Here is an 11,729-nt window from a genome sequence, read left to right as displayed (position 1 = left end):
CCGTATCGATTTTCAATTCCAACCATGTTCTTTTGGGTCTTCTAATCCTCTTTTAAGACCAACTTGAATGTTTCTTCTAATTGGGGCAATAATCAATCAGCCTTCATTGAATATGCCCAACCATCATGGTATCAAAAGACCAAGGGTGTATGAGAACCCATACACCCGAAAAATCAATTTTCATGCCAAGTACATGGTTCCAATAAGGCACAAACAAGGAACTTATATTAAAATTGAAGTATCTTGAGACTAATAGTCTAACACGACACCCATTTGGTAGTAACCAGGTTACATTCCACAACTAACACAAGGATCCCCACTTTCTCACATTTCTAAATATGCTTAATAAGTAGGAACAAAGAACTAATCCAATCTCTACTTCAAACAATAAAGAAGCAAATATCCCAACTAGAACACAGAATTGGGCAGAGTGAATGTACCTAGCAAACAATCAAGAATTACCATACAAAATGAAAAAGAGGATATTTTCTGACCATTGAGTTCATAACACTTATCCATCATCAAGAAAAAAAATTACCCAACTGATTATTAGATTAGATTTGAAACTCACAGGATTGTATCAGCTTTAGGTATCAAAACCTGAATTCATCTAAAGAAGCATATATAAAAATCATAACTTTAAAGAGACATGTTCTCTTACTTATCAAAGAAAAAAAAATCATACCTTCTCTCCATCCTCCAATTACCATCACAAAAGCAACCCTCCCCATAAATATAAGGTGTTTCTATCGAAATCTGCATCACAAAGAAGATTAATACCCAGGACCATTAACCTTGCCCACTGTCTGATTTCTAGGTACTTGAACCCATCCTTCATCCATTGATTTTATACTTCCATTCAACCCATCGTCGACAAAATCACCAACTCGCTTCACCTTAACTTCCTTCGGTGGGATAGGATACTGCCCAGAGAAGCAAGCATAACAAAACCCCGAAGCGTCCTCCCCTTGTAATTTCTTCAAGCTCTCAATTGGCAAGAACGCGAGTGAATCACACCCAATAAACTTCCTAATCTCTTCGACACTCATCCTATTCGAAATCAATTCCTCCGAACTTGGCGTGTCCACCCCATAATAACAAGAACCAATAATCGGTGGGCTTGCAATCCTCATGTGAACCTCTTTCGCTCCTGCTTCCTTAATCAATCTTACAATCTTCGAAGACGTCGTCCCCCTCACAATTGAGTCGTCTACAACAACTACCCTTTGTCCTTCCAATACAGCTTGGACTGTTGCAAGCTTTAGCTTCACCCCAAAGTCTCTAATCTTCTGTGATGGCTCAATGAACGTTCTTCCAACATAATGTGATCTTATTAGCCCTTGTTCGAATGGGACTCCAGCCTTGGCAGCGTAACCAAGCGCAGCGACCACCCCAGAATCAGGCACAGCTATAACAACGTCACAATCTACAGGGGCTTCAGTTGCTAATATCTCTCCAAATTCACGTCGAGATTTGTAAACCGAACGACCAAATACTATCGAATTGGGTTGCGAGAAGTAAATGTGCTCGAAGATACACGCCTTCCTTTCTTGGTGAGGCATTAAACAAAGCGATTGAATCCCATCTTTGTCGACCACCAATACTTCTCCCGGGTTCACCTCACGCTCGTAAGTTGCTTCAATTAGGTCGAGTGCACACGTCTCGGAGGCAAACACGACCGCACCATTACTCCTCCTACCCATCACCAATGGCCTAAACCCAAACGGATCACGAACCGCGACAAGCTTGTCTTCTGTTAGAAAAACCATTGAATAAGCCCCTTGAAGTTGCTCGCAAGCATTGACAATCCGTAGAAAGAAAGGTCGAGCCTTTGAAATCGCAATTAAATGAAGAACAACCTCTGTATCAGAGCTGGTATTAAAGATTGAGCCATTCTCTTCTAGCATAACTCTTAGGGATCTATAATTCACTAAATTCCCATTGTGGGCAACCCCAACAGACCCAAATCTATACCCCGCGACAAAGGGTTGGACATTCTTGAGCATTGAAGACCCCGCGGTCGAATATCGAACATGCCCAATTGTGGATTCACCGGGAAGTTGATCAAGCTTTGATTCATTGAAAACTTCAGATACAAGACCAACACCTGTGATGGATTTAAGGACGTTATCGTGAACTGTAACAATACCAGCCCCTTCTTGTCCTCTATGTTGGAGGGCATGAAGGGCAAGATAGCAGAGACGAGAGGCTTCTGGGTCTCCAAAGATACCAACAACACCGCATTCTTCTCTTGGTTTATCATCAAATTGATGAGAGTTGATTAGATGGTCATCTGAGTTTGTTTGAGAGGCGAAATCTGAGTTGGAGTTGCTCTTCGAGGAGAGAAAAAATTGGGTTTTTTGGTGGGGAAGAGAGAGAGATTGAGAAGATTGGTTTGTGGGTTTGGTAAAAGAAAAGGGTTTAAGGGGGGTTTTAGGAGAGAAAGATGAGAACTTTTTCTGAGATGATGGGTGTGAAGAAAAAAGATGGGTTTTTTCTAGAGATGATGAGAAGGAAGAGAGATGGGTAGAAGCCATTGAATCAAATATGAGATGGAGGAGACGAAGACCTCAACGGACAGAAGTGGAAAGAGCGTAAGAATGAGAGAACGAGAGGGTTTTGGAGCCCTTTGTGGCTTTTTTGGTTGGAGCCCAACTTTTACTTATTTTACTCCAATTAAAATAAAAAGCATATTGTTTTGCCAAATTTCCTTCATTTAGAAATAATTTTTTTTTTTTAAATTAGTGGGTTCACAAACCATATACAACATAATTTAGTACAAATCTTCATCAAGCTAGATTTGGTTTGGTTTGATTTTTAAAGTAATGAAGGAAAATAATTTGAAGTTTAGTAAAGGATACAAATGATATTTAAAATATATTATATTCAAAAATAAGGATAAAAAGTTATTTATTTAAGAAAATGATGCAATTGATATTTAAATAAAGGATGAACAGTGATGGAGCCGAGGACTTCAAAAGTCTGTGGGACTTTAAATATAGAATCGTGAATAGTGATTTGGAACCCTAAGGCTTTAAATTGGAGTTTGCTTTGAGGATTTCATCTCTAAAAATCAGAGTTTTGCAACCGATTAGAGATTGGAGTTGCTTTAAGTTTGATCAACAAAACTAAGTAGTAGCTTCATATGGCTTGGTAGTTACTAAGTCAATAATCATCTTCTATAAAAATAATAAATATTTAATGGGTTGCAATCCATTGACTCATGGAAAAAACACATAATCCCAACCGTGTAAACATGAAATTTATCCTCGAAATAAGTTTCATCGTATAAATTCTGACTGCTGGATTTCAAGACACTCCATTACTAAGTCAATTCTATAGTTGAAATTATTGAGGAAATAAACAACTCTTCAGGGTGATTCTTTGGATACTCATCTTGATGTTTATAAATACATCTTTCAAGCCCTACTTTCAACACAAAGAAATTCAGATTTCTAACATATTTTAAACTTGCAAATCTAAATTTTTTCTTTTTTACTGGGTTTAATAGAATCTTATTGTTTAAATGAAATTTATATTCGTGAACCCAGGTCATGCTTTCAAATTTCTATACACCCTTTCACAAAAAAGATGACTATTTAATGTTGTACACATGCCGAGTGGGATGGCACATGTAAAACAAAAAAAATTGTATAACGAATTTGTTGATATTCCATTGAAATAAAAATAAGGGTATTATTGGAATTCTATTATACTATGACAAGTTAAGACTACGCTACTACTATATATATTACTACGAATTTTCAAAGGCACTTCATCATGATTATGAAAGTCTTGGTCATTGAGAAATTTGGATTGGATTGGAAATTCAAGTGGAAGGTTGTAGGCCCAAAGACTAATTCTAATTTTGCCTTTGTCTTGAAAAGGAATCCCAAAGTAGCGTAAACCAAGAGAAATGGCTAACAAACGTACGAACCACATGGTTCCTGGATGGGCATATTCAATTCACACAATCACACTTTGATGTTAACCTACTTTTCTTCGTGGAGCTCTAGGTCCAATAACAAAGTACCACATGGTCCTCTATCTCTCTCTCTCTCTAATATTTGGTCAATCCATTGAACCCACACAAAGGAGAGTTTTTGCTGGTCAAAAACATGATATGATACTACAGAGTTATAAAAGAAAAAATTCTAAGAACTTTAAAAAATCAATTGAAAATAAAAAAAAGTTAATTTTCACCGTTAATTTTAGTTTTAAATTTGAGAATTTGGTAGCCAACCATTTTCAACACCTACGATCAAACTAGAAAAATTGTTTTTTGAAAGTTTTCTTTTGAATCTGATTTTTTGCAACTTAATCTAGAAAGATGTGTGTTGCGTTGCTAATTCTATATCCACGTGGGCTAAACAATCCTTAGTAAGATTTGAAATCTTACAAAGTTAGTCATGCTAGCCTGATTCATGGAGCCCAGGACTTCAAAAGTCTATGGGCTCTAAATATAGAGCCGTGATTAGTGATTTGGAGCTCTAAGGCTTCAAATTGGAGTTTGCTTTGAGGACTTCATCTCTAAAAATCAGGGTTTTACAATCCTATTAGAGATTGGAGTTGCTCTAAACTTAATCAACTAAACTAAATGTAGTTTTATATGGCTTAATTAATAGTTACTCAATCAAAAATCATCTTCTATAAAAAAATAAATATTTAATGGGTTGGGATCCATTGACTCATGTGAAGAATAACCCTCGGAAAAAATACATAATCCCAACCGTGCAAACATGAAATCCAATGATTGAAATTTATCTTCAAAATAAGTTTCATCGTATAAGTTTTGACTGTTGGATTTCATGTTTACACGATTGAGATCAAGTGTTTTCTCAAGAGTCACGCAATCTCATCACATATTTAAATCATTAAAAAATTAAATACTATATAAAAGAATACCCAATATTAACTTAGTCAATTATGAATAATTCTATTGATATTTTCAATATATCAAACGAGCCGTCTAGAATCTAAAACAAGTCAATGTGATGGATGATTCACATTGACCATCTTACCCACATCCATAAAAGGCAACACTTGGTTATTAAAGATTTTGGAGGTGAATATACCAACAAAATTAAATGTTGAATTCATATCCAACAAATTTAATGTGGACTCATGTTTCCTCATCAATTGTACCCCTATTTGACAACAAATCTTCGTACTAAGTTGATATTGGTCAGTTAGCTTGCTTAGTAAAGTCTTTGGGTGAAGATACTATAGACCTGAGTTCAAATTCCATCAAAATTGAGTTATTAAACTCATTAAAGATAGGCTTACTAATATAAAAAATACTTAATCAAACTTGTGAATGTTAATGCTACATGCCGAGGATCAAATTCTGATGTTACCATTTTTCCTAGTAGAAAAGGGTTTCTTAACATTCAAAACACACAACAACAAAAAAAAGACCAAATGTATTAGATCATCAATGGATACTATTTTTTGTTGGAGCTAATTCATCCAACAAGGTTCTAAATTTTGATAGATGGCATGTAAAACGGATTTAATGAGCAACTAAAGGTTGTTGGATCAAATCAAGACACTCCCTTACTAAGCCAATTCCATAGTTGAACTTATTGAGGAAATAAAAAACTCTTCACGGTGATTCTTTGGATAGTCATCTTGATGTTTATAAATACATCTTTCAAACCCTACTTTCAACACTTAGAGATTCATATTTCTAACATATTTTAAACTTGCAAATGTAATCAAATTTCTTCTTCTTTACTAGGTTTAATACAATCTTAGTGTTTAAATGAAATATATATTGTGAAGCCAGGTCATGCTTTCAAATATCTATACGCCCTTTCACCAAAAAGGTGATTATTTAATATTATACATGTGTTAGGTGGGATGGAATGTGCGGCCCGTCAAAGTAAAATAAACTTGTGAAATGTGTTTGTCGATATTCCATTGAAATAAAAGTTAAGGATATTATTGGAATTCTATTATACCATGACAACACTACTACTATATATATTACTATGACTTTTCAAGGGCACTTCATCAAGATTGTGACAGTCTTAGTGAGAATTCAAGTGGAAGGTTGTATGCCCAAAGACTAATTCTATTTTTGCCTTTATCTTGAAAAAGAATCCTAAAGTAGCGTAGACCAAGAGAAACGGCTAATAAACGTACGAACACATAGTTCCTGGATGAGCATATTCAGTTCACACAATCACACTTTGATATCAACCTACTTTTCTTCGTGGAGCTCTAGGTCCAATAACAAAGTGCCACTTGGTCCTCTCTCTCTCTCTCTCTCTAATATTTGATCAATTTATTGAACTCACAGGAGAGTTTTTTCTCGTATTTTTAAGAATAATGATGAATGCACAAGGTTTTGATACTCGGCTGACGTGGGAAGGACATAAAATTGCACATCTTTTCCTTGTGTATCCCGATGAAAAAGATCTATGATTTTGTCAATTCCAAAGGAACTTTACTTTATGAAATTCGTTACCAACCAAACCTCACTTTGTCAAGTTTGTTCTTAGAATGGGGATCCTCATCATAAAATTCAAATGTTTGAGGTTAATTTGTTATTTAACATAGTTTGGAGTAGATTCTAACCCTATCAATTTTTGGCATCCAAAAACATGATATGATACTACAAAGTTATAAATGAAAAAATTATAAGAACTTCCAAAAATCAATTGAAAATAAAAAATTAATTTTCACCATTGAATTTTAATTTTAAATTTGAGAATTCGATAGCCAACCATTTTCAACACCTACGATCAAGTTAAAAATTTTTGTTTTTTTTGAAAATTTTCTTTTGAATCTGAGTTTTTGCAACGAAATCTAGAAGGATGTGTGTTGCATTGCTAATTCTATATCCACGTGGGCTAAACAATCCTTAGTAAGATTTGAAATCTTATAAAGTTAGTCATGCTAGCGTGATTCATAAAGCAAGATTTGTTCGAGTAACAACCTTAATAAAATAAGGGATTTTTTTGTAATAAAATTGTAATAGATAGGTCTACTCAACAAAACTCTCTTTTTAAATATGATTCTGACTTATAATCGGATTCTACAGATTAATATAATATTTGTTCAGATTATATAACCATTCTTTCAAAATCAAAATAAAAAATCAACTAGAATTAGGAACTAAGTAGGACCCAATGTCTTGCGTTTCAAAATCTATTTATTTTATTATATTTTCACTAAATTGACTTTTTACCATTTATGTATAAAGTATTCCATATTACAACTATAGAAATAAGGTCAACAGAAGAATATTCTATATTTTATATTCTACCATAATTTCCAAAATAATGTAGTAAAACAAGATAATGAATTTTTAAACTCGATTTCCTTAATCTTGTTCTAAAAACCCAAAACAAACAATTCCCCTAAAAGTCGATTTGATTGGTGATTCTTGGTTACTATGTTTAAGTATTTGCATATATGTACATAAATTCCATGGCTAGAAATCACCAATCCCGCGGATTCTTTACCTCGAGATGGTTTGACAGCCAGGGGCGGATTTAGAGTGGGGGCAATGGGGGCACTTGCCCCATAAGAATTTTCAAACCTTTTTTGGAGTAATGAACTATTGCTCTCTCAATTTGTTTTACACTCTTAGTTGCCCCCACAAAACAATTTTCATTGTTATGTTGTCCCCACAAAAAAATTATAATCTTCGTTGCCCTCACAAAAAAACTACCACTCTTACATTGCCCCCACATGAGAGAAATCCTGACTCCGCCCCCTGTTGACAGCTGTCATGACATGTGGAAAACTTGCAGGATTAGGACCCTCCATTTTGTGGGAAAATGCCTAGAGTTATCTTTTAGGTCAACGGTCAATCAAGCAGAGTGATCATGTCCCTCAAATTGGCGGAAATCAACTTTTTCTCTACAAAAGTAATGGGAATGCGACTATAAATAACCTTCTAGAATAGAATAACTTACTTGTTAATTTCTAGGGTTGTTTGGATACAAGGATACATCAAACACACATTTACTTGGTCTTTTAAGGAATAGGGGAGTCATGGATGCTACATTCAAATATGGGAATAATGTTTAATCCAATGAACATCTCGTATATTTATTATTATTATTATTGAAATTTTATTAATGCAAAGAAATGTTAAAATTCAATCAATGCATTACATGTGCTGACATACATGACACATGTTGATATTTGTAAAATAATAAAGGGTTTTGTTAACATGTATACTAAGGGTACATGCTGTGCATTAAATACACTTAGGAATTTGATTTTGTATAAAACATGACCTTAAAATTAATTTTATTACTTAAAATACCCCTAAAGGCTTATTCCCAAGGTGTATTAGAATAATCCTAATCTCAAACATTACTAGTTGATCTAACCATGCTAAATAATAGCAAACGAGAATTATGATCCTAAAATCTCGAGTTTCAATTTAATGGTTCAACAAGGTATGCTTTAGGGCTTGTGTAGATGTAGAAGTCAAAAGTACTTAGAACATAAGTTTTGTCTGAAGTAGTTGAATAAATGTCATGCGTTTGGATACATTTTTTTGAAAAGTATTGTCAGAAGTACTTTTAACAAAATTTTGTGTTTGAGAACTATTTTGATTTTTGATAAAATGATCAAAATGCTCTTATGTATTCCAATTATTATTTTTAACATTATAACTCAATTAATTATAACTTAAAAAATAATAGTTGTTGTTTTTAACATTATATATCCACTAAGAAAATATATATATAAAGTTTTGTCTTATATGACTAAAAAGTTTCGGAATAGACTGAGTTTTTGTGAGGATGTTCTCTATAGTTTGTAAATCATCCTCACAAAAAATCAATCAATTCTGAAACTTCTAACCTCATGAAAAGTAGTGACGGTTCACAATTCTTCATCTTATAAATTAGGGTTAAAAATTTCAGAAGTTACTGATTTTTTGTGTGGATGATTTTCTCATCATAGAGATCATCATCACAAAAAATCAGCCCATTCTAAAATTTTTAGCTCATATAAGACAAAATATTTTGTTTAGAATGTTGTATAGGATTTTGTCAAAAGAACGCCATCCATATATATATATATATGGGTTAGATTCAAGGGACATATGAGAAAACATATGTAAAAACAATGTAATATTAATAAATTTTCAAAATATGGGTTAGAAGTTTCGAATCAAGCTGATTTTTTTTTAGGATGATCTCTATGATGGGTAGATCATCCGAAAAAAAGAGAGTCAAATATGAAACTTCTAACCCCATTGAAAGTGATTTAGAATGTGGACCTTTGATTTTTTTATCAATTTTTATCAATAATTTGTAAATCACTTTTGATGGATTAGAAATTTTTGATTGAGCTGATTTTTTGTGAGGATGATCTTCTCATTATAGTGACTATCCTCACAAAAAATCAGCTCAATTCAAAATCTCTAACCCATATTTTGAAAAACCATTGTTTTTTCATATGTTTTTACATATGGCCCTTGAACTGCCCCTATATATATGATTTTAGAATATATAATTTCATATTTATAATTGATATGAAGTAATGCAACAACACCCCCTCTACCCCTAAAAATTGGAGTATGCACCTTAGTATGGGAATCAAATGAGAATCCATTAATGAAAATACACCCCAAACCTTGATTCTTCCATCAAAGCACTTTCTACTAAAATGGATGCTTCGAAATGCGTCAAAGTGGTTTCTTTCCAACTCAAAATGCAAATTAGTATAGGACCCGATCATAACCCATTAGCACAAACTTAACTCTGGATTGCTCCATTGAGTTTTAAACAACAAAAAAAAAAACATAGATTAGAGCACTTTATAGCAATGAGGATGCTTCTTTAATTTTGAATAATTATAAAAGCACCCCACAAATTAATAAGGGCAATCCACACCATAACCAAATTGTTTTGTCGTATATGAGTTAAAAGTTTCTGAATGAGCTGATGTTTTGTGAAGATGATCTCTTTAATGAGGAGATCATCTTCACAAAAAAACATCCTCTTCCAAAACTTCTAAGTCCATCAAAATAAGTTTAAGAATAGTAAATCATCCATTTATTATAAATCAGTTTTGATAGGATTAGAACTTTTGAAATGGGTTGATTTTTGGTGAGGACGATCTCCTCGTAATAGAGACCATGGTCACCAAAAATCAGTTCATTAAAAAACTTTTAACACATAATCCAAACCAATTTGGCTATGGTGTGGGTTGCCCTTATTAATTCATTTTATACTTGCCCTTTTATTTTTCCTTTTTCGTTTAGGACAATAAGAGAAGAAACATTAACAGTTATAGTTCGAAGACAATAAACAAGAACATCATGATCTGTGTTCACCTCAAGTCCATTTTCACAAATAATGGCAGCAATCCACTTCGCCGTACAAAGGTTCTCACAAATTGAATGTCAACTCCACGAGAGCCGTTTTATACCAACTAACGATATCTTGATGATGTTGCTGCTATTGAAGAATTTCGTGGATAATTCATGTTTTTCCCTTTCATTTGGTCTAAATCTTTTAATTTTAGGTCCAGTTGCAAAAATCGCAGCAAAAGCAACTCTCTGAGGAAACAAACGATCTCAATCAATGACGCCATTATTTCTAGAAAATCTCACCTCCCTTGTTGGAAATCAAATCTCCATTATAGACCTTCTCAAGTCCAAAAAGATAATTTTACCATGTGAGATTCCTCCAAGTTAACCATGCCTGAAATTGATGGAGTTTTTTGGTTCAAAAACACCTAAGATTGACATGGAGTCCTAACACAATGGAGAAGACGAGAGATGAGAAACAAAGAAGAATGAACGAAATAGATAGGGCCAATTGCGTAATTTCTTAAAATGTTGAGGGGGTATACTTGTCTCAAAATCGTTATTTTGACGATAGTTTTGGCACCCCGCAACACTTGTGAGAAGTACCTATGTTAGTGCTTCATCTAAACAACACTTCAAGTGCTTAACCAGGGAATGAATTTTTTTTTTTTTTTTGGGAGCAAACTATCCAAATAGTAGGTGAAGTGCTTTTGCTCCCTGCTAGAGCCAGAAGCATTTGGAGAAGTCAATCCAAGCAGGCCCTTAATGTTTGATAAATACGTATATTTTATTTATGATGGAGGTGTTAGAACTTCCGTCAGACTAGGGGGATCGGAAGAGTCAAGGCATATGGGTCCCTCTCCTGGCATGTGCAACGCCTGCACATCACATGCACAGGGTAAGTGAGGGTGTGCCCTTACGGGTGGCATTGAGGAAATACTGCTCATACTGAGTATTGAACTCACAACCTACGGACTCTCACTTGCACGCATTCCAGATACAAAATTAATAAACTTTGTTATTTTGAAAAAAAAGAAAAGAAAAAAGAATTGGCATATTTTTTTTCCATCTAAATAAGTGGATAAAGGAATATATAGGAATGTGGATCACCTAGCACCAATTGCACTCTATCACTTAAATAATCCTTTTGACATTCTATACGTGTGATTACACCATAAAAAGTACAAAAAAAAAAAAAAAAACATTGCACTCCTTACTCTTCTTCTTCCTCCTTAAAAGTGTTAAGGAAAAAGATTTCAAAGATTACGACCGAAAAGATGACCTAATCCATTATACCTTCCATTTTTCTCAATAGACAATTTGTCCCTAAAACTTAATTAGGATGATTTGATCACCATCAATATCCTTGATCCACCAAGCCTAAGATTGGTTGCACTCCTTAATCTTCTTCTTCCTCCTCAAACATGTGAATGAAAAAGGCTTT

At 33.9% G+C, this 11,729-nt stretch overlaps 1 pseudogene; it reads right to left on the bottom strand.

The window, feature by feature from the left end:
- Window positions 1-521: 521 nt before the first annotated feature.
- On the bottom strand, window positions 522-2,645 carry LOC147382600 (amidophosphoribosyltransferase, chloroplastic pseudogene; annotated as a pseudogene).
- Between the last annotated feature and the right edge of the window lie 9,084 nt (window positions 2,646-11,729).

This window comes from Akebia trifoliata, chromosome 16 (genome assembly GCF_017979445.1).
Source record: "Akebia trifoliata isolate Shusen 1 chromosome 16, ASM1797944v1, whole genome shotgun sequence".
Classification (NCBI taxonomy): Eukaryota; Viridiplantae; Streptophyta; class Magnoliopsida; order Ranunculales; family Lardizabalaceae; genus Akebia; species Akebia trifoliata.
Note: the sequence above shows the minus strand (reverse complement) of the source record. Positions and strands in the feature narration are given on the sequence as shown.